At 39.9% G+C, this 25,516-nt stretch overlaps 1 long non-coding RNA gene across 1 annotated transcript; it reads left to right on the top strand.

The window, feature by feature from the left end:
• The first annotated feature begins 1,548 nt into the window (after nt 1-1,548).
• On the top strand, nt 1,549-14,019 carry LOC117805236. The gene is made up of 3 exons (XR_004629382.1): nt 1,549-1,578; nt 1,827-1,951; nt 13,274-14,019. It is a non-coding gene; the product is annotated as an uncharacterized LOC117805236 (long non-coding RNA).
• Nucleotides 14,020-25,516: the final 11,497 nt, after the last annotated feature.

Below are 25,516 nucleotides of genomic sequence, written 5' to 3'. Positions count from 1 at the left end.
TGTGTGCTGTGACCTCGGCTGTTACCTTCACAGTCTCATGAAGTTAATGAAATATGTTGTTGTGATGTGAACTAGTAATATGAGCTCAGGATCTGTGCAGTGCTATTTCCATGTTTGATAAAGTCACTGTTTAAGCACTGCATATTCATGTGTCTGTGAGCTTACAGTGGGTCTGTTATGATCTGTGGCAGTGTGCAGTGATCTCTTCATATTCAGGGGGTGTTACAGAAATATGCTCTGTTGCTTTGTGCTTTGTGCATTGCTACTTTCATATACTTAGGTGGTTATGCTCATAGAAATGCTGCTCTGTGCAGTGCTATTTTTCTGAAAAAGCAACTGTCATGCACAGTGACTGTGTGCAGCGCTCTGATCATGTACTCATTCTGTGATAAATCCACAGTGGATGTATGTACTGCTCATTTACCATCCTGGTTATGCTACTGTTACTTTTCTTAAGGATGTGTGCAGCTCTTTGAATTTCCTTATGTAATATGCACTTCAGCTATATGCAGTGCTCTTTAAATAGTCTGGTGAACGTATTTTAACATGTACTATTTCTATGTGAAGTGCATCATTTATGCTCTCTCCAAGCTGCTGTGAGTTTAGCACTATGCACTGTTGCTCCAGCTGTTCTTTGTCACTGTGTTTTTTAAATGCACTGTGGCTGAGCAGTGCACCTTTCAAGGATGATTATTGGGAATTGGCTTAATCTACATCAAGGTAAGCCCATTGACTGTATATATTATGGACATAGTATCCGTGACGTCACCCATCTGTTTCTGAAGCACAGTTTGAAGCCAGCAAGCAGCAACCTCCGGATTCAAAATACGAAGCCCATGCAGAAGTGTTATAAACTGCAGTTCATTGAGCGTCCGCTTGAGGCTGGCTGCAGAAACACCGCAAACCACATAGACACCCATTCAAAGAAGAAGATCTTTGCAACAATAATAAACATGTTTACAGCCTCGGTCTGAAGAGCTAATTTCTCTATCGGCACACAATGTACAGTACAGGGGTGAATTTTTTTATAACACGACTTTTCAGAAGATATTAAGATTACGAGTTTTGCCCATTAAGGACATGACCGACTTGACTGACAGGCGGTATATCTGCCATGTCAAAGATGGCTCCCGCCGATGATTGGCTACAAAACAGCACTCAGGAACAGATGGATGACGTCACAGATACTACGTCCATTATTTATACAGTCTATGGAAGCCAGTTGTCGGTAGGAGCCATATTGGAAATGCTGAAGTCAACCTAACTGCTGTTGAGCTAGTGTGAGGTAAAGAGCGTGGGATTTGAGGGTCCTCGCCAACAGCAACAGTGTCAATCAAGCCAGCTGTGCCTCTCAATATGGAAAACTTGTAATCTTAATATCTTCGAAATTGCTGCATTATGAAAAAAATGTCCCTGGGTAAACATGTTTATTTCTGCTGTAAAGATCGGCTTTTTTAAATTTGTGTCTATGTGGTTTCCGGTACTTCCAGAGCCAGCATGAAGCGGACACTTGAGAAACTGCAGTTTTTAACACTTCTGCATTGGCTTCAATTCTCACTGTCGGAGGTTGCCTCTTGGGTAAGCCCCATATTTTTTTTATGAATGATGTTCTTGAGATTTGCTCTGAGGCTGTGGCTGTGTGTAGTGCTCTGTTCATGACCCAGTGAAGTTATTGTAACATTGTATCTTACTATGTGTTCTCATCTATGTTATTACAAAGCTAGTGTAAAATGAATTGTGGATAAGTGCAATGTTTCTCGTAATTTATTCCACTTTTAGTAATACACACTGTTGCTACTTTGCTGATTCATCCCTTTTCCTATCAGAACACTTTGCTGTCTCTGTGTGAAGGGCATTTTCCTAATGTTCTCAACCATATCGTTGATGAAAAAGCCTCTCATACAGATGAAAATGGACATGTTTGCTGAGAAACTGCTGAATCAACATAAAGGTAAGCCCTGCTTTTTGCAGAGGTCTTTAAATGTATTTAAAGTTATTGTAATGTGTGCTTTAGCTGTGTGCAGTACCGTTTTGTCATAATGTGATGTTGCTGGGTGCAGTGCATGGTTTATGTTCTCATGAAACTACTGTTCAATGTTGCTGTGTGCTTTATCCTTTAAATGTCTTTTTGTAACATGTGGGATAGTGATGTGTCATGATCAAAAGCTGCGGCTCTGAGAGCTCTTACAGTGCTCAGCCCCAGCTCTGAGGATATAGGATACAGGTGATGGAGGGGAGGCTGTGTATCGTGGCTTCATCTGTTCCTTCTGAGAGCGTTAGGGTTAGGGTTAACGTTCTTCTCAAAGACAGGGCAAATTCTCACTGAGAGGAGAAATAGGATCAGCCCATCAAAGCTGAGGCATTTGATTTTTCTAAATGCCAACCTGAGGAGATTAATAATGTTTACTTGAGTTTGGTTCTAATTCTGTTTGCTTGAGTTTGGTTCTGGTTCTGGTTCTGTTTTCTTAAGTTTGGTTCTCGTTCTGTTTGCTTGACTTGGTTCTGGTTCTGTTTGCTTGAGTTTGGTTCTGGTTCTGTTTTCTTAAGTTTGGTTCTGGTTCTGTTTGCTTGAGTTTGGTTCTGGTTCGGTTCTGGTTCGGTTCTGGTTCAGTTTACTTGAGTTCGGTTCTAGTTCGGTTCTGGTTCGGTTTACTTGAGTTTGGTTCTGGTTCGGTTCTGGTTCGGTTCTGGTTCGGTTTACTTGCGTTCGGTTCTAGTTCGGTTCTGGTTCGGTTTACTTGAGTTAGGTTCTAGTTCGGTTCTGGTTCGGTTTACTTGGGTTCTGTTCTAGGTTGGTTCTGGTTCGGTTCTGGTTCGGTTTGGTTCTGGTTCAGTTTGGTTCTGGTACGGTTTGGTTCTGGTTCGGTTTGGTTCTGGTTATGTTTGCTCAAGTTTGGTTCTGGTTCTGTTTGGTTCTGGTTCTGTTTGCTTGAGTTTGGTTCTGGTTCTGTTTGCATGAGTTTAGTTCTGGTTCTGGACCACTAAGTTGTTACTTTCAGTGTTTTTATGTGCCGTGGCTGTGTGCAGTGCTTTGTCTTCACTCTGGTTAAGTTTGTGTATTATGTCTGTAGCTGTGCACTGCTCTTTTGTGTTCGTTGGAGCTGTTGTATTAGTTTTTAGCACCATGTCCTGATTTTCAGCCGTGATATTTGTTCTGGAGGCCTTAGGTGTAACATTGCATTTGTACCACCTCATGCTCTGCTGCTCTTATATTGCATTTAATGGCTGTCGACATCGATCAGTCAAAGTAGTGACAACAGTTTCTGTCATCTTAGCGTCTGCTCTGTGTTGTGAACTAGTCAGTCTGTGTTTTTATGTCAAGTTAACATTTTTCTGGGGTTAATTTGGAGTTTCAATCAATCTTTATTTATATCGCTCTATTTCTCTACAAATGTTGTCTCAAGATGCATTACAAATAGATCAGGTCTAGACCATAAACTTTGTTTATATTATTAACAAAGACCCACCATCAAGACAGGATAAGACTCAGTCTTATCCCAGTTTAAGATTCAGTCTTATCTCATCTTAATCCACCATGAGCAGAGCCATCTGCCTCAGCCATGTTGGGGTTGGAAAGGGAATCGAGGGTCTGCAGACAGAGAGAGATGAATGGACACATAACAAAGAGAACAGGTCATGTAGATTCATGGTTGTCGTGCCAGTAATAACAGTAAAGGTATGTGCACTATTTACAGGAACTACAAATGAATGATTATAGATGCCTCAATTTTAACAGTTGCAGTTGGACTGTTCTAAAGCAGAAATTAACATAACAGTGATGATAATGGTGAGACTGATATTAATAGTTGGAGCAGCTGGAGTCTGGCAGGTCCTCAGCAGGCTGTCTACAACAACATCCAGAGGAACCTACGAGACAAGGGAGCTCAGGGACTTCCAGAGAGATGTATGGTTATTAACTTTAATAGGACATGAAAACTTGAAAAGTTAGTGACAGACAGACAGACAGACAGACAGACAGACAGACAGACAGACAGACAGACAGACGAGACAGACGAGACAGAGGTAGATATAGGAGCTCAGTGTGCCAGTTCCCCAGGCAATCGAAAGCCCCTTTCACTCAAGCGGTTTAGTTTGGTTTGTCTTGGTACGGCACGCATTTTGTGGCGTTTCCATTGACTAAAACCGGGAAAGGTCCCCAAATTACCAAGCCGTACCGTCCCACTTTTTGGTACCCTTCTGTTGAGGTGCCAGACCGATCCGACCCCAGAAGGTGGAGCTAGAAACACTGCCTTCCGTTGATTGGTCAAAAGAATCATCACTTCCTGTGCGACAGTGGTAATAAAGAACAACACATAACCCGCCATGTTTAAATCTCCAGTGGACTTCGGGAAGATAACTTTTTTTGTTTGGAAAATGGCGTCAAGAAACAGGGTTCCATGGTCGACCGTGGAGGTGCAGACTTTCCTCGCGTTTTTCTTCTTCGTTGCATTTATTAGCGGGGTACACTGTGTCGCGCTGCCATGACGTCACGCTATTATGTAGCTGATGCAGCTATCGGCATCCGGCTAACAAGCTGCCCACCAAGTAGGGCACGGTTGGCTTTGGAAGCGCAAACAGGATCAGGCGTTACCGATCCAACCCATGCCAAACTGTACTGGTCCAGACCAGACCGCTTGGTGGAAACGAGCCATAAGCCTATAGCAGCATAACTAAGAGCTGGTCCAAGCCTGACCCTAACTGTAAGTTTTATCAACTGCTGTAAGTTTTATCAAAAAGGAACATTTTAAGCCTATTCTTAAAAGTAGAGAGGGTGTCTGCCTCCTGGATCCTTACTAGCAGATGATTCCAAAGGAGAGGGGCCTGATAACTGAAGGCTCTACCTCCCATATTACTTTTAGAGACTTTTAGTCCGTTGGAAGTACCATGTCTATTTTGTGTCAGTTTTCTTAACAAAAGAAGGAGAAGTAATGGACTTTATTTCATTAAATGTAGGCTCAGCTACAACAAACTCTGTATAGTGCATGACAGTACGCAATCCTAACCACAGAGCTGAGAATGATACACAGAGGAAAATTCTCTAAACTATGTTCCACCTCAGGGATGAGTCTCTGTGTGTGTCTTCATGTCCTGATTTCTTTACAATCCCCATGTCTTCAATTTTGTTCTTCACATAACAGAGGACCTTTTAAAATGTTCATCAGCAATGTATCACTGTTCTCCCAACACATCCTACACACTCTCTCCTTCTTTGCTTTCTGTAGCCTTCTTTTTCTCTCTTGCATCCAAAATGTTATACAACGATGATGATAGCAACGATGATCTGCGTTTGTGATAAGAAGTGTTTACTACCTTTAACAGAATACGATGCCATGTTGTAACACCGGGAAGACGCCAGAAAGCTCCTGCTGCAACCCTCCAAAGACGACTTACTCGTCCCCTAGAGGACACCGCTCACTCCCACTGTTTTGAGGAGGTGGTTTCTTTCTGATTCTTTTTCTGTCTCATGTTAAGACAGAAAGTGAGTTGTGTGGAGGGAAAGTGAGAAAAATACAGGCCAGGAAAGAAATAAAAAAAATATTTCAAATCTCTAAAAACAGCAACAAAGTGTTGCGACGTGCAGAAAAAAATTGCTGCATAGTTTTTTCCTGAACACAGCTAAAAAGATTTTTGACATCAGTGAGAAAAGAAGCTGTTTTATACATGATACACTCTAAATCAATACTCACCGACATACAGTATAACTGTCAAGGCAGGATATTAGCCTTTGTCGGGCCTCATATGCAATGTGTAACACAAGGCCGTGGAATGGTGAGTCGAGTTATTCAACCACTGATCCGCCATCCAAGGTAGCAACAGAGACGTTATGGGGGCAAGCTCCTCAAGGTCTGTTTCAAAGCAACTGATTTCCTTTTCATTTCAATGTGAATTTCAATTCCGACTAACCAAGCATTATAGCATAATTGCAGTAGCTGTTAACTGATGATGATGTCACAAAGTTGCTTTTTTATGACAGTAAACCAAGTGAAAGTTGATGACGCCAATAAAGAAGTGCTAAAAATTGCAGTTCCTTGATTGTCCACTTGAGGCTGGCTGTAAAAGCCTTGGAAACTACATTCTCTCAAATTTAAAACTAATTCTTTTTGAAGATTTGAACGTTACAAATTTTGCTTACTTACAAGCATGGCAGACTTGACCAACAGGCAGGCACACTGTAGCTGTTAGCAAGGAGGCTAAAGGCTCACTTCACCTCTGCCTCTTTGCCTCCTGCTAAGTGGATAAAAAGTTAGGTTGAGTCAGCATTTTTTTTTTTTAAGTTATATCCTTGAGCATTTTCTGCCTTTATTGATAGGACAGCTGTAGAGAGACAGGAAATACAGGGAGAAGAGAGTGGGGGAAGAAGTGCAGCAAATGGCTACAGCCAGGAGTCGAACCGGCGACCCCTTCAACGAGGACTACAGCCTCTGCATGAGGGGTGCTTAGACCGCTAGGACACCAGCGCCCCAAGTTAGCACTTTCAATATGGCGAGTACCATCCATAGGCTTAAAAAAACAAACCCCATGTTAAACCACAGAGACTATTGGCCCTTTTCCACTACAGTGTCATGTCTTGGTAGGTCTGCAGTTGTGCCATACGCTTTCCATTTTCAGATGATGGGTTGAAGAGTGCTCTGTGAGATGTTCAAAGCTTGGGATATATTTTCATAACCTAAGCCTGCTTTAAACTTCTCCACAACTGTATCCCTGACTTGTCTGGTGTGTTTCTTAGTCTCCATGATGCTGTTTGTTTACTGATGTTCTCTATCAAACCTCTGAGGCCTTCACAAATAAATGGAATACTTATGCACGCCACACTTTTCAGATTTTTATTTATAAAAAATCATGAACACCATGTATCATTTTCCTTCTACTTCACAATTCTGCACTACTTTGTGTTGGTCTATCACATAAAATCCCAAATAAAATGTATTTAAGTTTGTGCTTGTAACGTGACAAAATGTGTAGAAGTTCAAGGGGGATGAATACTTTTGCAAGGCACTGTATGGGGCCCTGGTTAGACTAGCATTAGTGTAGAGGCTACAGTCCTTTTCACACTCGACTCAACTCTACTCGGTTTGGGTGCCTTTTCCACCAGCCCAAGTACTGACTCACGGTGGGCGGGGTCGTCATAACACTGCTGCGCAAAACTGCAATCACGTCATTTTGAACGCGACACAAACACACAGGTTTGATTCCTGTGTTGGGCATCCCCCTAATGACTCTTCGGTGACGACATTCTCTGACCAATCAGTGGCCAGCAATCCATCAACATCACCTTTTAATATCGGCTCAGCTTGCTTGGAGCCAGAGCAGAGCAGGTATGAAAAACTGGTATCTGACACGTGGTACCGCGCCGTGGAAACGCAACACAAACCAAGTAGAGTCAAATCAAGTCAAGTGCAGTAAAGTAGGGCTAAGACGGGCCGGTGGAAAAGGGCCATATGTCTATGTTTTATACAGCCTGTGGTGAAAATTGGCAGGCAGCAGGGGTCAGCCTGGATCTTGCTGTGGGCCTATTTGAAATTATTTAAAAAATGACCAATCAGACACTTTCAGTATTATTTGAAGAGTCTGCAGCAAATTATGGGAACTTTTATTTTTAGTCTATAATTGTCAGATCAGCTTCTCACGTTGATCTTTGAATTAAATCCTCTGACTCTCTGTTGTTTATCTCTGATGGAAAATGAGAAAGCCCAATTATACAGCGTCTGATGACAGATGAGGATTTTTTTTTTCCCTCTTTGAAACGCATCACAATTTAAGCTTTTATCAGTTTCTCTCCTGTCGCAGCGGCAGAACTGTGCAAGTGTGTGAGTGTGTGAGTGTGTGTGTGTGTGTGTGTGTGTGTGTGTGTGTGTGTGTGTGTGTGTGTGTGTGTGTGTGTGAGTTACAAGGCTTCTCGTCCCAAAAAAAGCTGACAGGCAATGTGCCACTCATCTCTGTAATTTCCCCAAAACAGTTGGCCTCCCGCCTGTGCACTCAATCAGCCTCAATCAGCCACATACTTGCTAAAGTGTCTGCAGCCCAGACTGTGTGAATGTGTGTGTGTGTGGAAGCATGTGTGGCTGTCTCTGTCTTTGTGTTGTTTCATTATGTGATTGTCTTCTAAAGCCTTTTTTACCCATTTCATCCTCCGATAGCAGCAAAGTGTATTTGTGATCAAACACTGAGAAGCCCTGATCCACTTTATTCACCGTCACTTTTTAATCTCTCTTATTGTGTTTCTATTTTTAGGCCCTGAAGGACTATTTTTATGCTTTTATTGTAGAAACACAACAATGCACAGCAGTATGGTCGTATTGTTCACATATGTAGGACAGCTTTGTCAATTATGAATGTTTGGTTTCCACCTGATTGCTATGAAAGACAGAAACTTTAGATCAAGCTTCCCTTTTTGTTTATTTATTTCATTCTTGCTGGTAAATACACTGTCGCAACTACACAAGTATTTTTCTAATTTAACAAACTAAACTTTAATATTATGTCATCAGCATAACATCATACAGGAGAGCTTATAATAACAATGCAACAAACACCAGGAAATCTACAATACTTACTACAGCAGGCTGAAATAGTACTTGTGATGTCATACCCTCACAAACATGCACCTCACTGACACACTTTCACCCCGTCATTGTTCATTTGTTCTTAAATGGTTGATGTTAGGCTGCAAAGCTGGGATCTTCTTGCTTTTTCTTTCATTCTTTCATCTTGTATTGTTTTTGCTCACAGTGTGTCCATGTAGTTTGGACGATTCCTGCTGAAAACCACAGGGTTATTGTATTCATGGTGATATCTTGTCTTTTGGAAATTATAAGGGGCTGTTAAAACTAGGGATAGGCATTTCAAGCCAAAATGCTCTGCGATAATCATTGGCAGCTCTTTGGCGATTATTCAAATAATCAGTGTTTCTGTGACGGAGCATGGCGTGCATGTTTACATTTTACAGCCGCACTCAGTTTCTGGAAATGCGTGTGTAGTTCAGTCAGACAACTTAGGTTTACTTAAGATAAAGTTTATTGCAGCATACAGTATTGTGTTTGGCGTATTGACTCCGAACCCCATTACTCCTTGTAGATTATTTAAATGCAAACATTGAGGAGTAATGAGATAGGACTAACCCCCCTCGGAGCCCGCAGGTGGATGCCGGGGAGGAGGTGGGTGCCAAGTTTGCACACAGCACTGAGCAGGACAGCAGGAGCACTTGCAAAGCAGAGGCAGAGACAGGGAGACTTGCAGCTTAAATAGACCGCCAAATGAGAAGATGTTGAGATCAGCTGATAGGGAGGATGATGACGTGTCAGTATGAATGGCGCAGCTCGAGTTGTCTGCCTGAACTAGCTTGCAGGGGGTGCTCCATTAGTTTGAGATTCAGAAACGGTGAAAAACGCAGCGAAAAGTTTTCTTCTTCTTTTGCTATTTAATGCAGTTTGCATTTTTCTGTTACTTAATGTGGTTAGCAAACAAACAGCTTGACGCTCTATAGCCATGTCTGGCGGGAATACCATAACCAACAACCAGGCACTGGTGAAAAAGATGAAAAATGTTACTTTTAAAATGAGAAAATATTTGCAGTAACTCTTCGATTTTTATGAAGTGAAAAAATATTTGAATATTCCAAAAATCATGTCCCATACCGAGTTAAAACTCAGACTGACCAAAAGCATGTGACGGTACTCCTTGGACTATGTAGTGCAGCCCTTTCATCATCTCAAATTAGATCTTTTAGAATACATATTTAAAATAAAGTTGATCTGATTGAGGTACTTTGGTGTTTGAAACATAAACATGGTAAAGTAACGTCAGTTATTCTACAATGTTAAAATGTTAAAATGTCATTTAGCAGACGCTTTTATCTAAAGCAACGTACATATGAGAACAAGAACAACACAAGTAAAGATCTAGACAAGAGGAAACAAGATCAGTAAGAGTAACAAAGTGCTTCAAGTTCATTTGGATGCAGGTATTGCCAAGCAGTGTAAAAGTAATGCACAAAAGTAAATAAGGGTTATTTTTTATAGTAAAATAAGGAACATCATATTATTTTAGCCTGTACATATTAGTCATGCCTATTTGTTGTTCTTTTGTATTTGTAGCTGATGTTATTGTTATTATTTTTATTTTATTTTTATTTGTAGGTCTTATTCTTATGCCTTGTATAAAGAGAGCACAGTTTACCAAAGTCAAATTCCTTGTGTGTTCAAGCATACCTGGCCAATAAAGCTGATTCTGATTCTGATTCTGATTCTGAACATCTATAATGAAACAACCAAACAATTTAAGACCTTCCATTATCATCATCAACAATTAACTTGTCATCACCACATTATTTACCAAAGTACCAAGTGCTGGATCATTCAAGAGCTGAACACAGATTCTATGCACATTAAAATCTTATATACATGGTTATCTTTATGAGTAACATACCTTGAATTGATTTTTAATTCATTAATTAAATAGAAAAATACATTTGGTTATACTATAGACTTCTGAACATGACTGATATTTCTGTCAGAAGCAATATTAAACAGCATTATTCTATACATCATAACATAACATATATTAGACACCAGCCAGAAACGGATGTGCTGTCACTTAAGATGGAGAAAACGTGTTATCATTTAGGGGGATGTTAACATTGCTCAATAGCCAGCCACACTGAAGCAGCTGCCTGCTGTGTCTGCAGAGATTATTGGCATTATTGACATTATGTGTGGGAATCACTGGTATACATTTTTCTCCCAGGTTTCAGTCTAGATACAAGAATAGTTCTTAGTTGTTCATGCATGTGCTTGATTCCATTCTAAAGTTTACTAAAAACAGACTTGTGAAAAAACTGGCAAAAGTCTGATCATGCAATGACCTCACTTTAACTCTTGCATCAGTGAAAACTGTAAGAAGACAGTTTATTCATCATTGATTTCTTTCTCTCTTTCATATCAAATTAAGGGCCAGAATGAGTCAGTTGTGGACTTTTATTGTAAGATGACAGGCGTGAGGTGATGACTTCAGCTGCTGAGAAATTATGAGGATAAATGTCAAATAGGGTTATGACAATGAGGAGGCAGGTGACTGCTTGTAATCTATCTGTAAGTGATCCCATCTTTTTCCAGTTAGTGGAACATCAGATAATAATAGCTGACAACAGATGTGAAATCCAACCCATCAAGCTCTACTGTTTGTGAAAGCCAGTCATCTCATTTACACAACAGATGGCTGTAGATTGCTTGATGGAATTACAGTTTTCTTGGAGTTAAAATAAGAAGGCTGATTTTGATGTTAGAATAAAACCACCTTCAGTATGTGGGTTGTATTTCCTTATTTTCAGAGGCTTAGAAGTAGATAGACTGCGGCTCACAGAGGAAAGATGGCTGCCATTGCTTCTGATAACATGTGTTTATCTACCCAGGTGTCTTTTTGTGAAGGTAGTATTTTTGGTTGTACACAACATCAAACACATCTGAGCTGCTCTATCCCCAGTTCCACTGAACATCCCGGAGTAATCTGCTTTCTATTTGTTGTCTGAATCCCGGTCCTCTGAGAAAATAACAGCAGAAGAAGTATTTTTAGGTCCCTGTGGGGAGATTTCTCTTCTCTCTGCAGGTTTTTGGTGTTTGTTCAGACACACTCCCACCTTTCTGCTTTTTCCAAGTGTAACTGGGCATTCATTACAAACAGGAAGTTCCAGCCAAGCAATCTGGCTGGGTTTAGGTTTTTCTAGCCAGGCTTTATGAATGGTTGCTAAGGAACTATGGAGTTAAGTTACCATCTTTTTAACTTTCTCCTGTTTTACTTTTTGTTGGGTGTCTTACATTGAAAAGGACCAGTCTGTCAGGAACCATTTGTGAAAGGAGAGTTGTTTTTGAGTGCAAGCTACAGTGTCAATCTAGAACATCCACTGCTCTGTTTAGTTACTCTGGGTGGAGTGGTAAGAAAGCTGCACTGATCAAATTTGAGCATCAGATTGATACATTTGTGTTGTATTCAATCATCATTGTTTCTATTATAAACACTTTATCTAAGCTGTTCACCATCATTATTTTAATTATTTTAATTATTGTTTTAACCCCTCAATATTTCAATCATTGCTTTAACATATTTTTATCTAGTTTAATTTAATTATTTATTTATCTATTTAATTCTTGTATTCATCTGATCTTGTTAACGCTACCTTATTTTAAACTTTTCTTTCCACTCTTACTTATTTTATTAATTCTACTTTATTGATTTTCTTTTATTTTTAAGTATTTTATTTATAATCATGCCTTTTATAATTTTACCATTGCTGTTGTTTTCTGACTGTCTGTTATTCTGTGAAGCACTTTGGGCTGCATGTTTATATGTATGAAAAGTGCTATATAAATAAAGTTGAATTGAGTTGTTCAGGTTTACTCTTCTTCCCACTCTACAATAGTTTTTATGTTGCCTTTGTTTTCTCATTTGAAATAATAACCCAGTTCAGTTAAATGTACTCTGGTTGTGGTGCTTTGTTACTGTCTTCATGTCTATTCCTGTTTGATTACAACATTTTTCTGTTCTGGATGGGTTCTACTTATTTCTCAGGACTAGGGATGTAAATTTCAAGTTTTTTCCGTGATCAATCTTTTGAAATGTTAACGATCAATTATCGATTAATCATTAAAGAAACGTACACGTTTCCATGTCAAAAACAACACGTTTTTTCCCCTGAATCAAATTTTCCTTCACAACACAATGTATCGAACTGACAGTGTTGAGTAGCTGCGGATTGCATTGAGGTGTTCAAAATGTTAAACACACTGAATATCAACATGTGGAGCAGGCTCATAATCTCCGCGGACATACAGTCATAAAAGTGAAGGCTCAGACTTCAACAAGGGAACTGAACAGAAACATATTTTAGACTCACAGTCCAGTTTTCTGTCTACTTGTTCTTATTGAGAAAAATAAGCACATGTAGGTGGTCAGGTGTCTGCCGGGAGCGCAACCGGGTCATAATCAATCCGGCGGCAGAGAATAACCTGTCACTCAGCTACAGCCCTCAGCCAAGCGTCTCCCCTGTGAGCAACACCTTCAGTCAGCTGATTCACACTGAAACATGCTTTAACATAAAACACCTCCCTGATAGCTAAACGAAATATGAGACCACATGATGTTAGTTCCACCTGATAGAAAGTAAAAACAAAAAAATGTGTTCAAGTAAGTTCTTAACAATCAATTAATCGATAATCGATAATAAACCATCCATTTAGGCTGATAAGATTTAGTGACTGTTTTTTGTGTTTGCCTGTTGCAGGTGATGCTGTTGTGCAACAGTTTGACAACTTTCTCTCTCTGCATGGCAAAAGTGATGAGTTCCTCTCTTTCAAACCCACGAAGCAACGACTTGATGCTTTTCTTCATGACACTCAACCAGTCTTATCCTGAGCTCCAGAGTTTCCTTCAATGCCTCCTGCTCCTATCTCATGGGCAAGCTACAGTAGAGAGAGGCTTCTCTGTGAACAGGGAAGTAGAGACTTGCATCATAAAAGAAGAAACTGTTGAGGCCCAGAGATGAGTCTGTGACCAAGTAAGAGCTTTTGGGGGTGTTCTCAAAGTGCCCCTTTCAAAAGAACTACTGACTTCTGTAGCCTCATCCCAGGACAAGATACAGGAGCTATCTTGAAGAAGAGAGACAGTGCCATGCGTGGATTTAAGAGAAAAGCTTTGAGAGATGAGCTGGAAGACCTGAAGAAGAAAAAAGCGGTGCTGACAGCGGTGTGCGTCAGCCTTCAGAAGGACGCTGAGCTGGCTGAAAACAAATCCAGCACACTCATGGCTCAAATGATCACAAAGTTGAATACTTAAAGGAAAAGATACAGGGACAAATGCAATGAATTGAGAAACATTGAGTCAGAAATGGAAGCAAAAATAACCAACTAATGCACATGCCTGAAAGGGGAACTAGTGGTCATCTTTCAGTGTAATATAAGTTCTCTCTCAGCTCCATAAGTTCTGATATGTTTAAGATGAGGTATTTGTAGTGAAAGTTTTCATATAAAAATCGTTTATGATTTTTGCAGAAACCCTGTATTAACTTCCCACAAGTCTGGTACTTGTAACGTGGGAAAATCCTGCACATATTATTATTGTTATTACGAGTTTTCAATTTACAACAACGCCATTAATTCCAATCTTGCCAAAAAAGACATCAAACTGACTGACTCATAACACCCTGATATCAAAGTTCACAGAGTCTTTAACACTGGTTGCCAGAATTTATTTCAAAAGAGTAGACCTGTTAAAGCTATCAAGAAAAACTTAACTTTTTTGTAGCTTTATATACTGTATTGTATGAACAAAATAATCTGTGAGTGATGTTCTCAAATGTAAAAGTACATCCAGGCACTTTGCCAAACTGATACAAACATAATAACTGAATAAATAGCTAAAGGAATAGATAAATGAAAATAACTTGGATGAACTCGATAACACTACAAGCCACCTCTTCCTTCATACCAAGCACACACATGGACAAATTCAATGTACCCGCAGGCCTCCGTGCACACAAAGACCAGCAGATAGAAATAGTCACACATGCCGGCACACGCACGACAGATATTACATTTCAGTATTTACTAAGTGAGACTTCTCATTTTGAAGATGGTGTTGTATCAAAAAGATATATTGAGATCGTCCATTGGGAACTGCTCGATAATATCCCTGGCTCTACCTCTCCTTCCATCCTTCTCCCTCTCCTGCATCGCCCTCCTCCTCTTTGTCATCCTCTCTGAGCTCCATTCCGCTCTCTCATACATTTTAATGGCAGCAGTTTGATCTGGCTGGTCAAAAGGAAACATTCAAATACCTCCGTTTGTGTTGAATAAATACATAATTTAGCAACACAAGTCAACCACTGCCTAGCGTTGTGGAAAAGACAAGATAAATATTTCACTTTCTGAAGACTAGGTCGAATAGGATTCACTAAGATATGTGATTCTGATGTGTGTGGATGCAGGCAACACTGAGAACTGAGTCTATTAGATTCTTTATAGGTTATTGGGTCTTGTTTTTTAAAAAGGAACAGAGAACCACTATTAAATGGCTTTTCATCTAAAGCTCATGAATAAAATTTTACCATGCATAAAATTTCACTATGCAGGCTCAAGAAAGTGTTTTTCAAATAACCATGTGGGAGATGAAAATGATGCTATTCAGCTGGTAAATGCACCGTAAATATAACTGAATATGCAAAAATCAGTTCAAGAACATACATCGAAATGGTACTCAAACAAAACCAATAGCATTATGCATTTGGATGTCAGTTCCATCCAATTACTCAATGAAACCAGCAAACAAACCAATCAACCAACTAACAAACCACTCATCCAACCAACTATCAAACTATCACACCAACCTTCCAAACCAACATCCATCCATACAAGCGTTGAGCAACTGACCAACCAGTAAACCATCCATTCATCAATCCATCCAACCTCATGCCAGCCATCCAAACTAACTGTCTATCCATTCATTTGTCCACTGACTGACGGACAGACAGACCGTCCAACAAACCAACCAAGCAACCAACCAACCATTCATCCATCCATCCATCCATCCATCCATCCATCCATCCATCCAACCATCCATCCATCCATCCAACCATCCATCCATCCATCCATCCAACCATCCATCCAACCATCCATCCATCCATCCATCCAACCATCCATCCATCCATCCAAACTAACTGTCTGTCCATTCATTCGACCACTGACCGACCGACAGATGGGCCGACCAACAAACCATCCATCCATCCAACTATCCATCCATCCATCCATCCATCCATCCATCCATCCATCCAACTATCCATCCATCCATCCATCCATCCATCCATCCATCCATCCATCCATCCATCCAACCATCCAACCATCATGCCAGCCATCCAAACTAACTGTCTGTCCATTCATTCGACCACTGATCGACCGACAGATGGGCTGACCAACCAACCATCCATCCATCCATCCATCCATCCATCCATCCATCCATCCATCCATCCATCCATCCATCCATCCAACTATCCATCCATCCAACTATCCATCCATCCATCCATCCATCCATCCATCCATCCATCCATCCATCCATCCATCCATCCATCCAACCATCCATCCGTCCATTCATCCATCCATCCAACCATCCAACCATCATGCCAGCCATCCATCCGTCGACTGACTGACCGACCTACAGACGGACCATACAACAAACCATCCATCCATCCATTCATCCTCCATCCAACCATCTATCCATCCATCCATCCATTCATCCATCCAAACGTCGACAGACAAACCGACTAATCTACCAACCATCCAACCAACCAACCAACCCCCAAACTTCTTCCAAACTGGCCTAAATAAAGCCCAGCTATTTCTCCATGTCGTGTCATGCAGCTTCTCCAACAGCTGTTCCACCTTGGTTTCTTTCCTTTACATAGGACACCTGTCTTATGTAAATCTTAGCCCTGCAACCCATGAGGCTTTAGCAACGATGGTTTGGTTGTTATAACTTTTGGAATACCCTGCTGTGGCATGGTCAAATCAAAACTTGAATCTGTGGATTAAGACCTATTTACCAGACTTTAGCATGCTAACATTTTTATCTATGATGCTAAGCAGTCTTATGGAATAGAGAGGCGCTTTAGTCTTCACCAAAACTGATTAGCCACACTCACAAAACTTTGGATCTGCATCAGTTCACCTTCCACTCCAAAAATTCTCCTTGATATAGCTTTCCAAGTCTATTAAACTTGAAAACAATATGTTTATCTTTATTTTATACAGTATAAATAACCCTTTTCACATCTGTTATTCCCACACTTACTTTTTAATTCTTTACCTCTCCTCTCCTTCATCAGTGTGTTGTGTAGGACTACCCTTACACAGATGAGCACATGCACAGACATGGATTAGGTCACACACATTTGCTGCTGATCATGTTTATGTATAAGACAGAACAAGTGGAGATGTGACTCAGTGGGCTGGAACCTCATCTGCTGCTCATTTGCAGTCTGTGTGAGTCAACATGTCAGTCAGATGTAAGGTAACACAGATGAGCGAGGCCGCCCTGTGTCACTCTGCACAGTTTGTCTTTGACTGTCTCAGTTGTCATGCCCTTACACTCACTGACATTGTTCTGTAAGTCGTTCACCATCTTGCCATGTTCTGCATTTTTAAATGTTTTGAGGGTAAAGGAATGAAGTGTTTTAAATAGTATTTTCAGATCTCATATTCTCTATGCACAGTTTTACTTTGACTTTATTTCACTCATGCATTTTGTCTCCCAGCTGCTCATACAATAAATGGCATGAAATGCTTAAACAGACAATATATAACAAGAGCCTGTGCAGAAGTCATTAATATGAAATTGTATAGATGGGCCATAATCTTCATTCTTTTGTGAGCACAGTCACCTACTTTCCCAGGGCAGCTGGGAAACTCTTGTTGCTATGGATACTATTCAACATTAACACCACTACATTTCCTGGGAATAAAAGATATACTCAAGTTACATCCCTCAAAGTAGCCTGCAATTCAGGTCTGTATTTACTGCACCATGGCATATTACCTTCAAGAGCTATTTGAGGCACAGGTATAAAATCAACAAAGACAGCTGTTCGATTTCTTCTGTGTGTTTTTTTCATATGTGATAAGCTCTACAGAAGAGGTCCAAACTGCATCATTTATAAGCATACAAGATATTTTCTTGAGTATTTAAATGTTAATTTGTAATGTAATATTTTTTTTTATACAGCACCTTTCAAACATTAGTGGGAACAAAATGATTTGCACAATAAAGAAAAAGGCCAAATATAACAAAACAATATAAAAGCACAGTCAATGAAGTTAAAACAAGTGATGTTAAAACAAATATGTAAAATCACCTCAGAGGAGACTGACAACGATAGCTAAAAAGACACTTTCAAAAAATTAAAAGAGGAAACACCAGAAAAATATTCAAAAAAATAAGGATTTGTTGAAAAGGGAAAGGGAATGAAAAGCAGAATAACTTGACTTCACATTAAAGGACAGCTTAAAAAAGAAGTTAAGAAGTGATTTAAAAGATATCACTGATTCTCTGAGCCTTATCTCCTCAGGCAGGTCGTTCCATATCCGATGGCCTGGCCCTCTTTAGATTGATGCTCAGACTTTGAAGGCCTTAAGCAGAGAACCTAAGGACCTAATGCTCCAGGCAGGATTATGATTCATCAGCATTTTAGCTTTCTGGGTTGGAGTCAGACCCAAACATGCTTTCAAAGTTATTCACAAAATCTCAAAATCTGTTCTGAAACAAACTCAGTCAATGCAGAGAATTCAGAATTGGGGTTTTGTCTGTTATAACTTGGAATGAGCCAAACATGGTCTGGGGTCACAGTTGTCCTACCAATAAGTCACCTTACTAAGACCAGCATGGTGGAAGGTGTCGTGTCTTAACAGCCCGTGATGTGCAGATGCAGAATGAACTTTGTGACACTGGCTTGCTTGTATTGCAATATGTTTAATGACAACAAACAGCATCAGTATCAGTAACAAGCATCACGACTGCTTGGAGGATGACTGGGCCAGATGAAAGTCGCCTGTCCTCTGTCTCCAAAGGCCGTCTCATAAAGGGTGTAGGTGTCATCACAACACACATATGTGGACATCTTAATACCAGTACAACATTGTTATTTTGGACTCCATCTCTGAAGACCTTAAAATGACCATGTCAGGTGACCATTGGTCAAAGATGCCAACTGTCACAGTCAATCACATTTATAGCCAGGTGCTCTTCTTACAGACCTTCCTGAATTCTTCTGAAGTCATTCTACAATGACACATTTTTGAACAGCATAGACTAACAACAACATATACTTTATCTTATGTGGTTAAATATTAGATACTTCAACGGTATCTAACTGTTGAGTTCTTTAACTGTACACCCTGCCAAGATGCCTCTGAATTTATTGGTACACAAATTTTAACTTGCACATTTGTCTGGTTCCAAGGTTAGCTCTCTAAATTATTCTTACCTGCCCCTCTTGTTAATGTTGGCAATCAAACCTGTCACTACATTGTCAAACACAAGATGGATATAAATTGATTTGAAATGACCAAATTAAAGTTTGACATCCGTCTTTGTGACTGAAATGCCTTTGATTGGTTTATAAGACTTTCAGAGCTTTAGTAAGTTATCAAAAGGGGCCAGTGTTTAAAAAAAATAGTACTCAATACTTAAATATCATCAAACCTGTTTCTTACAGATACTCACTCCTTGCTTGACAACACAATTCATGAACCTTAGGGGAAAAGACTGGAGCTCCTGCAGCTTTTGTTTGCAGTGTCATTCATTTCTAGGTCACTGGGATGACTGAATGCTCGGCTGAGCTTGAGACGTGCTCAATGAAGAATCTCCACATCACCATTCCCATGTGTGTTGATGTGTGTGCAATCATGTGTGTGCGCAGTGAAGCAAAGGACCTTCACCCCCCCCCCACCCAAAAGGCACACATATACGAGCAACTTCAAGCACAGACACGACCACACACGACCACCTTTAAAAAGTGGTCTTCCTTTCTCTTACCTGCTGTCTTTCCATCTCAGAGCTCTGAGCTGCTACTTTGTTCAAGCGCTGAGGCTGACGGGAATCCGTTTCACTTCAAAGATCTTTTTTTCTTGCCCTCCTCCGCCTCCTCCTCCTGGGGCCAAGGCTGGACTGCAGGTCAGCACATCAGGGATGGCCTGTTAGAGATATGAGATGGATGGGGACTGAAGGAGTCCGAGCCAAATGAAATGTAAAGATCCCCTAGCCTAGCATTTTGTGGCTAATAGACTGCATACATGGTTTTTCTTGCCATCTCCTTCCTTTTCCCAATGACTCAGCAACTACTGAAATAAAACACATGAAAGGTGACATGTTGGGGGAATTGGAGCCAATGTTAGCAAGCTAAGCTAACTCATGTCCGCTTTTTTGCTTGGACTACATTTTCAACAGCACAGTCCTCAAGGAAGTTTAAGTTGCATGACACAAAACCAAAGCTAGCGAACACTTCATATTGAGGCACACAAAATTACAGTTTACTTGTATCTTATTAGCATGCTAATTGATAGCATGTTGGCTCTGTATTATAACCATAAAAAGCAATTATCTAGGGATGATACCACTACCTTTTGTGAATATGAGGTTTAGTACAAGGGTATTCCCATGTGTGGACTGAAGAGACCAGGGGTTTCACTTTTAACCACTGATTACGGGACAACCCGCTCTACCTCTGAGCCACAGCAGAAGGGGGGAATCGAAAACCGGATCTGACTTAGAACCGGTTTCATCAGAATTGTACACCTCAAATGTTATCGATTCTTCTTAACGATTCATTTCCCAGCAGGATGTCACGTCACACGTCACGGTACATTGCATTACGTCACACACTCTCCTAGGTGCAAATACCTCAAATATGCTGAAGCATTTGTCGACTCGGCCTTGAAGCTTGGGGTTCGCGTCGGGCCGAAGTGGAGAAGGGTTCCATGTGAACATGTTCGCTTCGGGGAGGCAAATCCCCGCCTACCTCTCCCCTTTCCAAGTCGTGACGCTTTCCCTCAGGCTCGAGGGGCCACATCCAGACTCACGCGGCCGAAAATGAGGCACCGAGAGCGGGTAAAATACCTCTGCGATGAAACGTTTTTCCTCTCCAAATTCAAAGTCTTTTCATCCAGGCTCCAGGGGGCCACGTCCAGACTAACACGGCCAAGAATGAGGTCAACCTATTATTCAGTATGTTCAAGTTGAATATGTTCATGTTCAGTCTTGTGCAGACATAATTTTGGAAAAAAATAAAATGGTTCCTTTTGGTGTGGAAGACTGTGTAACTACTTTTTTCCCCTCAAAAAAATACTCAGGAATCGTTAGGAGAACTGATAAGGAATTGGATTGATAAGCAGAATCGACAATTGCATTGACATTGATACAATCTTATCTATTCCCACCCCTACACAGCAGCCCCACAATGAAGGGCAAATCTGCTACCAATATTGAAGCTAAAAGAGGCTAGTTTACTGTGAATTTGTGTAACTTGATGAAAATTGTTCCCCAATGCAAAAATGGCTTTTTGTTAGAGGTTAAAAAAAAGTGAAGAAGTCACACTGGACCTTGCCTCACTCCAGTCAGTAGCAAATTCATTTACAGTCTCCTCTACAAGTGCAAGAGAGTGCACCAAAGCTGCAGTCTTAAGATTTCCTACATTAAAAGTCAGGAGGATAAAAGTTTTATTTTGACTTTTAATATTTATTCATTAAGTCTTTCCTTTTTCTGCAGAGTTTCTTCTCCTTCATGCATAGATTATGACCACAGATGATTGCACTGCCTTTACTTAATATGAATCTTAAAATCTTAATTTCCTGAAGCATGAAGAATATACCCGAGTTTCAAACAAGTATCCACATTTTTTTACAATGTGCTACCATGCATTATTTAATGAAAGAACATTCGCCTACTTCGGTTTAAGATGTTGAAATGTGTCTCTGTCCTCCTGCAAGGCGCAAAACCACATTTGAATTCTGGCTGCAAATGACTAAAGGCCTGCAAGTAAGTTAAATATGCAACCCTTCAGCAGACAATAATGTCTTGGCTCACAGTGCAGACACTATGAGATATTTGAGTTCTTCTCAGCCAAGATTTTTATGGATTCTTAATATGGATTTTCAATACATGGGTGGGCCTTTATCCAAAATTGCATATCTGCTGAATAACTCCTTGAAACTGATAGACGGAACAAGCCAAAAACAGACCATGAGGTAAATCATCCCACGTTGTCTCTTGAGGGAACACAGTGCCTCCTCTATCATAAGAGGAACAAAGAAAAAAGAAGTTTGAGACTTAATAAAGACAAAAAATTGCAACCAAGAACATAAAGTACACATCAGTCTTTGTAACATATTCTCCTTTTGCTAAAATACCAGAATGTAGATTTGGCATAAAAACAAACGTACGGTGCATTATAAATACAACTCACCATAACACATGATCAGTGGGAGCTCTGAGCCTGGTTCCCTACAGTGACATACAGTTTGTTCCTTATGCCCAGTCTATTCCATAGTTTTGTTTTGGTCTTTTTCACTGCAGAAAACACCCAGCTTCAAAAAGATAATAAAGGTCCTCATTGCTTTTGTGGGTATTTCAGGATATTCAGCCTTAATATTAATCCAGAACATCAGCAGACTTGAAGTTATCTCAATCATACTTTAACGGCCAGGATAAAGCCGTATTTTAAGTTGGAGTCCTGGTATTTCCTACTTCACCTTTCCGGCCTTTCAAAGAAGCTGTCCATAGACGTTTGTTTTTTAGCTAGCATGTGGACCACATGTTTCAGGGATCACAGCTTTCACAGTAACAGATATGTGTCAAGTCTTGACAGTTAAGACACAGATGGATGTGATAGGCAGAGAATCCACCGGGTACTGGTCCAGGGCCAAGTGGTTGGAGACCCCTGATATAGAGGAATGTTCTTACTCCAATTCAAGAAGCATACCATTCGTTCTTTGGACACTAAGGCTATATTTTCTTTCAAAGATTTCATATAAAAGTGTAATGTTTGTAATGAAAAAGGCTGTATTTCACTTCTATGGTGGTCTCTTACTGTATCTGTGGTGATCTAAACTGTGAAAAGTCTTCTGCATTGCTTGTCAACAAACAGATTAGACGCAGGATTATGAATGTCCGACGGTCCACCACTAACAATTCAGTCTTGACTTGTCTCGTTAAGGAAAACAAAACGTGCATTCATCAGTATCTTTATTATTAATAATACATTTTAATCTCTCGGCATGGTCACAGGAAAAACTGTTGTTGATGAAAATGTATTGTTATAATTTTCCTTAGCAAAACACTGATGTTTTGATCAGATTACATGATCAAGCTAACCGTTGTATAATTGATGTTGCACTTTATTTGACCCAGAACACTTTCATATATTTCAACCTGTCAAAATCAGGGCAAGCAAAAACAACTTGGTACACGCAGAGTTTAGCATATGTCCTTGAAATCCTGAGCAGCTTTCAGTTGTTTCTCAGTCTTCTTTTTACCAGAGGCAGAATAAGAGATTTGTCTGGTTTAGATCCAATTACTCTGTTGTCTTTGAGACTAAACGATTAGAGGAGAAATTCCTCCATAACTTTCCCAGGTTTCATGATTGTAGCTCAGTGGTTTTGCACGAAGGCCCTTCAAACAAAAGAAGGAAGATTCTTGAAAGCTCCCGATGAGTAAAAGACTGTCAAGTGTTGTCTGATTTCTTGTCAAAATTCAGTCAGGTACTAAAAAAACTACCAAGCAAGTTAATGTCCTCTCCTTTGCTTCATTAATTGCCCGTGGTCGGATTCTCCTTCTCTGGAAGAGTCATTCACCTCCTTCAAACACATCCTGGCTTCAGGATCTGCTATCATTTTTAAAATTGGAAAAGATCAAATACTCCATGGTTCAACAGATACATTTTACAGGTGTTGGCAGCCTCTCATCTCTCACTTTCAAAGAATGCAATCTATTTAGCTGAACTAAAGTTGTGGCAGGATGATTATATACGCTAACTAGTGATCCAGGAAGAACATGTTGATGATTGATAACACAAAGTCCTTCTTTGTTTTTACTATTGATATTGTTTGTTGCTGTATTATTAGTTTTATTTATTATTATTTATTCTATTTTATTTTATTCTATTTTATTTTATTCTATTTTATTTTATTTAATTGAATGTTATTTTATTTTATTTTATTTCATTTTATTTCATTTTATTTCATTTTATATTTTGTTAGGTGCACTCTCTGTTATACACTTTGCATAAATGTATTCATTTGCTTGTCTCTGTTTTACTGCAGTTATTAAATGTTAAAATGAATCATATTTGTTTAAAAGAAACACACAAAAAAAGCAGTTACCTTTTATGTTTTGCCCTATCATGTAACAATGTTAATACTTGTTACATTCATATTGGCATAGTTAAGTGACATACCTGAGTGCGGCTGAGCCATCATTAACGTGATGAGTCACACCTGTGCTTGTTGCAGCTATGGCGACTCACAGTGCTGCGAAACAGGCCTTTTGGCAGCTTGACTGCAGCACACCACCTGCCAATGTTTGATAATGTAATTGCTGATGAACCAGTTTCCACTTCATCTTGTCCAATAAAGTGATTACTATAATCGGCAAGGACCTCTAGTGTGAATATAGATGAGATAAATAGTCCCATTCTCTGTTGTTTGGTATGCAACAGTTAGCTGCAGATGCTAAAGAAGCCAAAAAGACCAAAATGACTGCAAATAGACCAAACTTAAAGATCTGTGGAAAAGCGAATGATCCAAAATAGGCATCAAATGTGTTTGTCTCCTTAGCTCAACTTTTAGATTCTGCACAGCAAGTGGCACACTAGCAGCAAGCAGATGCTGCTTCTGAAAGCTGTCAGGCAACTTTTTTGCTTCATAATTATGGGTAAATTCTCCAGGGAAATTAATGTATGCATTAACTATGCTTAAAGAAAAATCCTATGGATAGTTTAGAGTGGGTGGTGGAATACGGCATTTGAAAGGAAAATGTTGTTAACCCTTTCAGGTACCATTCACTGAGTTCCCCGAGTTCTCCATACTCTATGAACGCTAGAACAAAGGGTTTGCTCTTAAAGATTTAAAGACATACTTCGGCTACTGCTGCTTTGTAATATCTGACTCCAAATATTATTCAGTGTTTTAAAATCAATACTCTTTGCATTCTTTCTGCAACATCCTCTATTTATGATATTAAAAACTGTATTTCTAGCAGGCAAGGAAGCCCAGGCATGCACACTAAAGCAGAAATGCATGCATGAAGGCTCACTGATAGCACAATGCACACTTGCACATGTACACACACACTAAGCACTAAAGGTCCCCTGTGTTACAATTACACTGTCAAACTGCACACGCTCATCTCTGAAAGGTAATTACTTTACTTGCTACAGTCATCTTAGCCTTCAAGCGTTAATGTAAAATCCTCACACTCTGACAAACTACTGTATTTACTGTTTAAGCTCTGATATACAGTATGGAGGGCTTTATATGAGAGGGTTGAAATTATGCAAACTATGTGCCGTCATTCTTTGCTGCAAATAGATAAATTGGCTAAATGCTCTAATGTAGAGGGGCTTCATAATCCCTGAAGACATGCACGCAGAGCATTCTGGTATTCTGCCACTATTAAATCAGTACAGTGTCAGAGTCATTACAGAGGAAACGGCAGCTGTTGTTGTTTGTAGGAAGAACTAGTTTATCTGTACTGTTAAAATCAAATTTACTGTGGTGTTGAAAGTATCCTGCAGAGTTGTTGAGCTGCTTCAGAATGGGTTGATTACATCTTTCGTACATTGTGCTTTCATATGAATCAAATTCAGTGCACTTGTCAAAACCAAGGGCCGCTGTGAAAGCAATATCAAATAGAGTATGGGTTTATACAAGCTTGTTGGAGGTGTAGCATTTATAATTGCATATTTAGAGTGTAAACATTGTGTGATATT

Source organism: Notolabrus celidotus, chromosome 21, assembly GCF_009762535.1.
Source record: "Notolabrus celidotus isolate fNotCel1 chromosome 21, fNotCel1.pri, whole genome shotgun sequence".
Taxonomy (NCBI): Eukaryota; Metazoa; Chordata; class Actinopteri; order Labriformes; family Labridae; genus Notolabrus; species Notolabrus celidotus.
The sequence above is the reverse complement of the archived record's forward strand: the minus strand, read 5'-3'. Positions and strand labels throughout refer to the sequence as shown.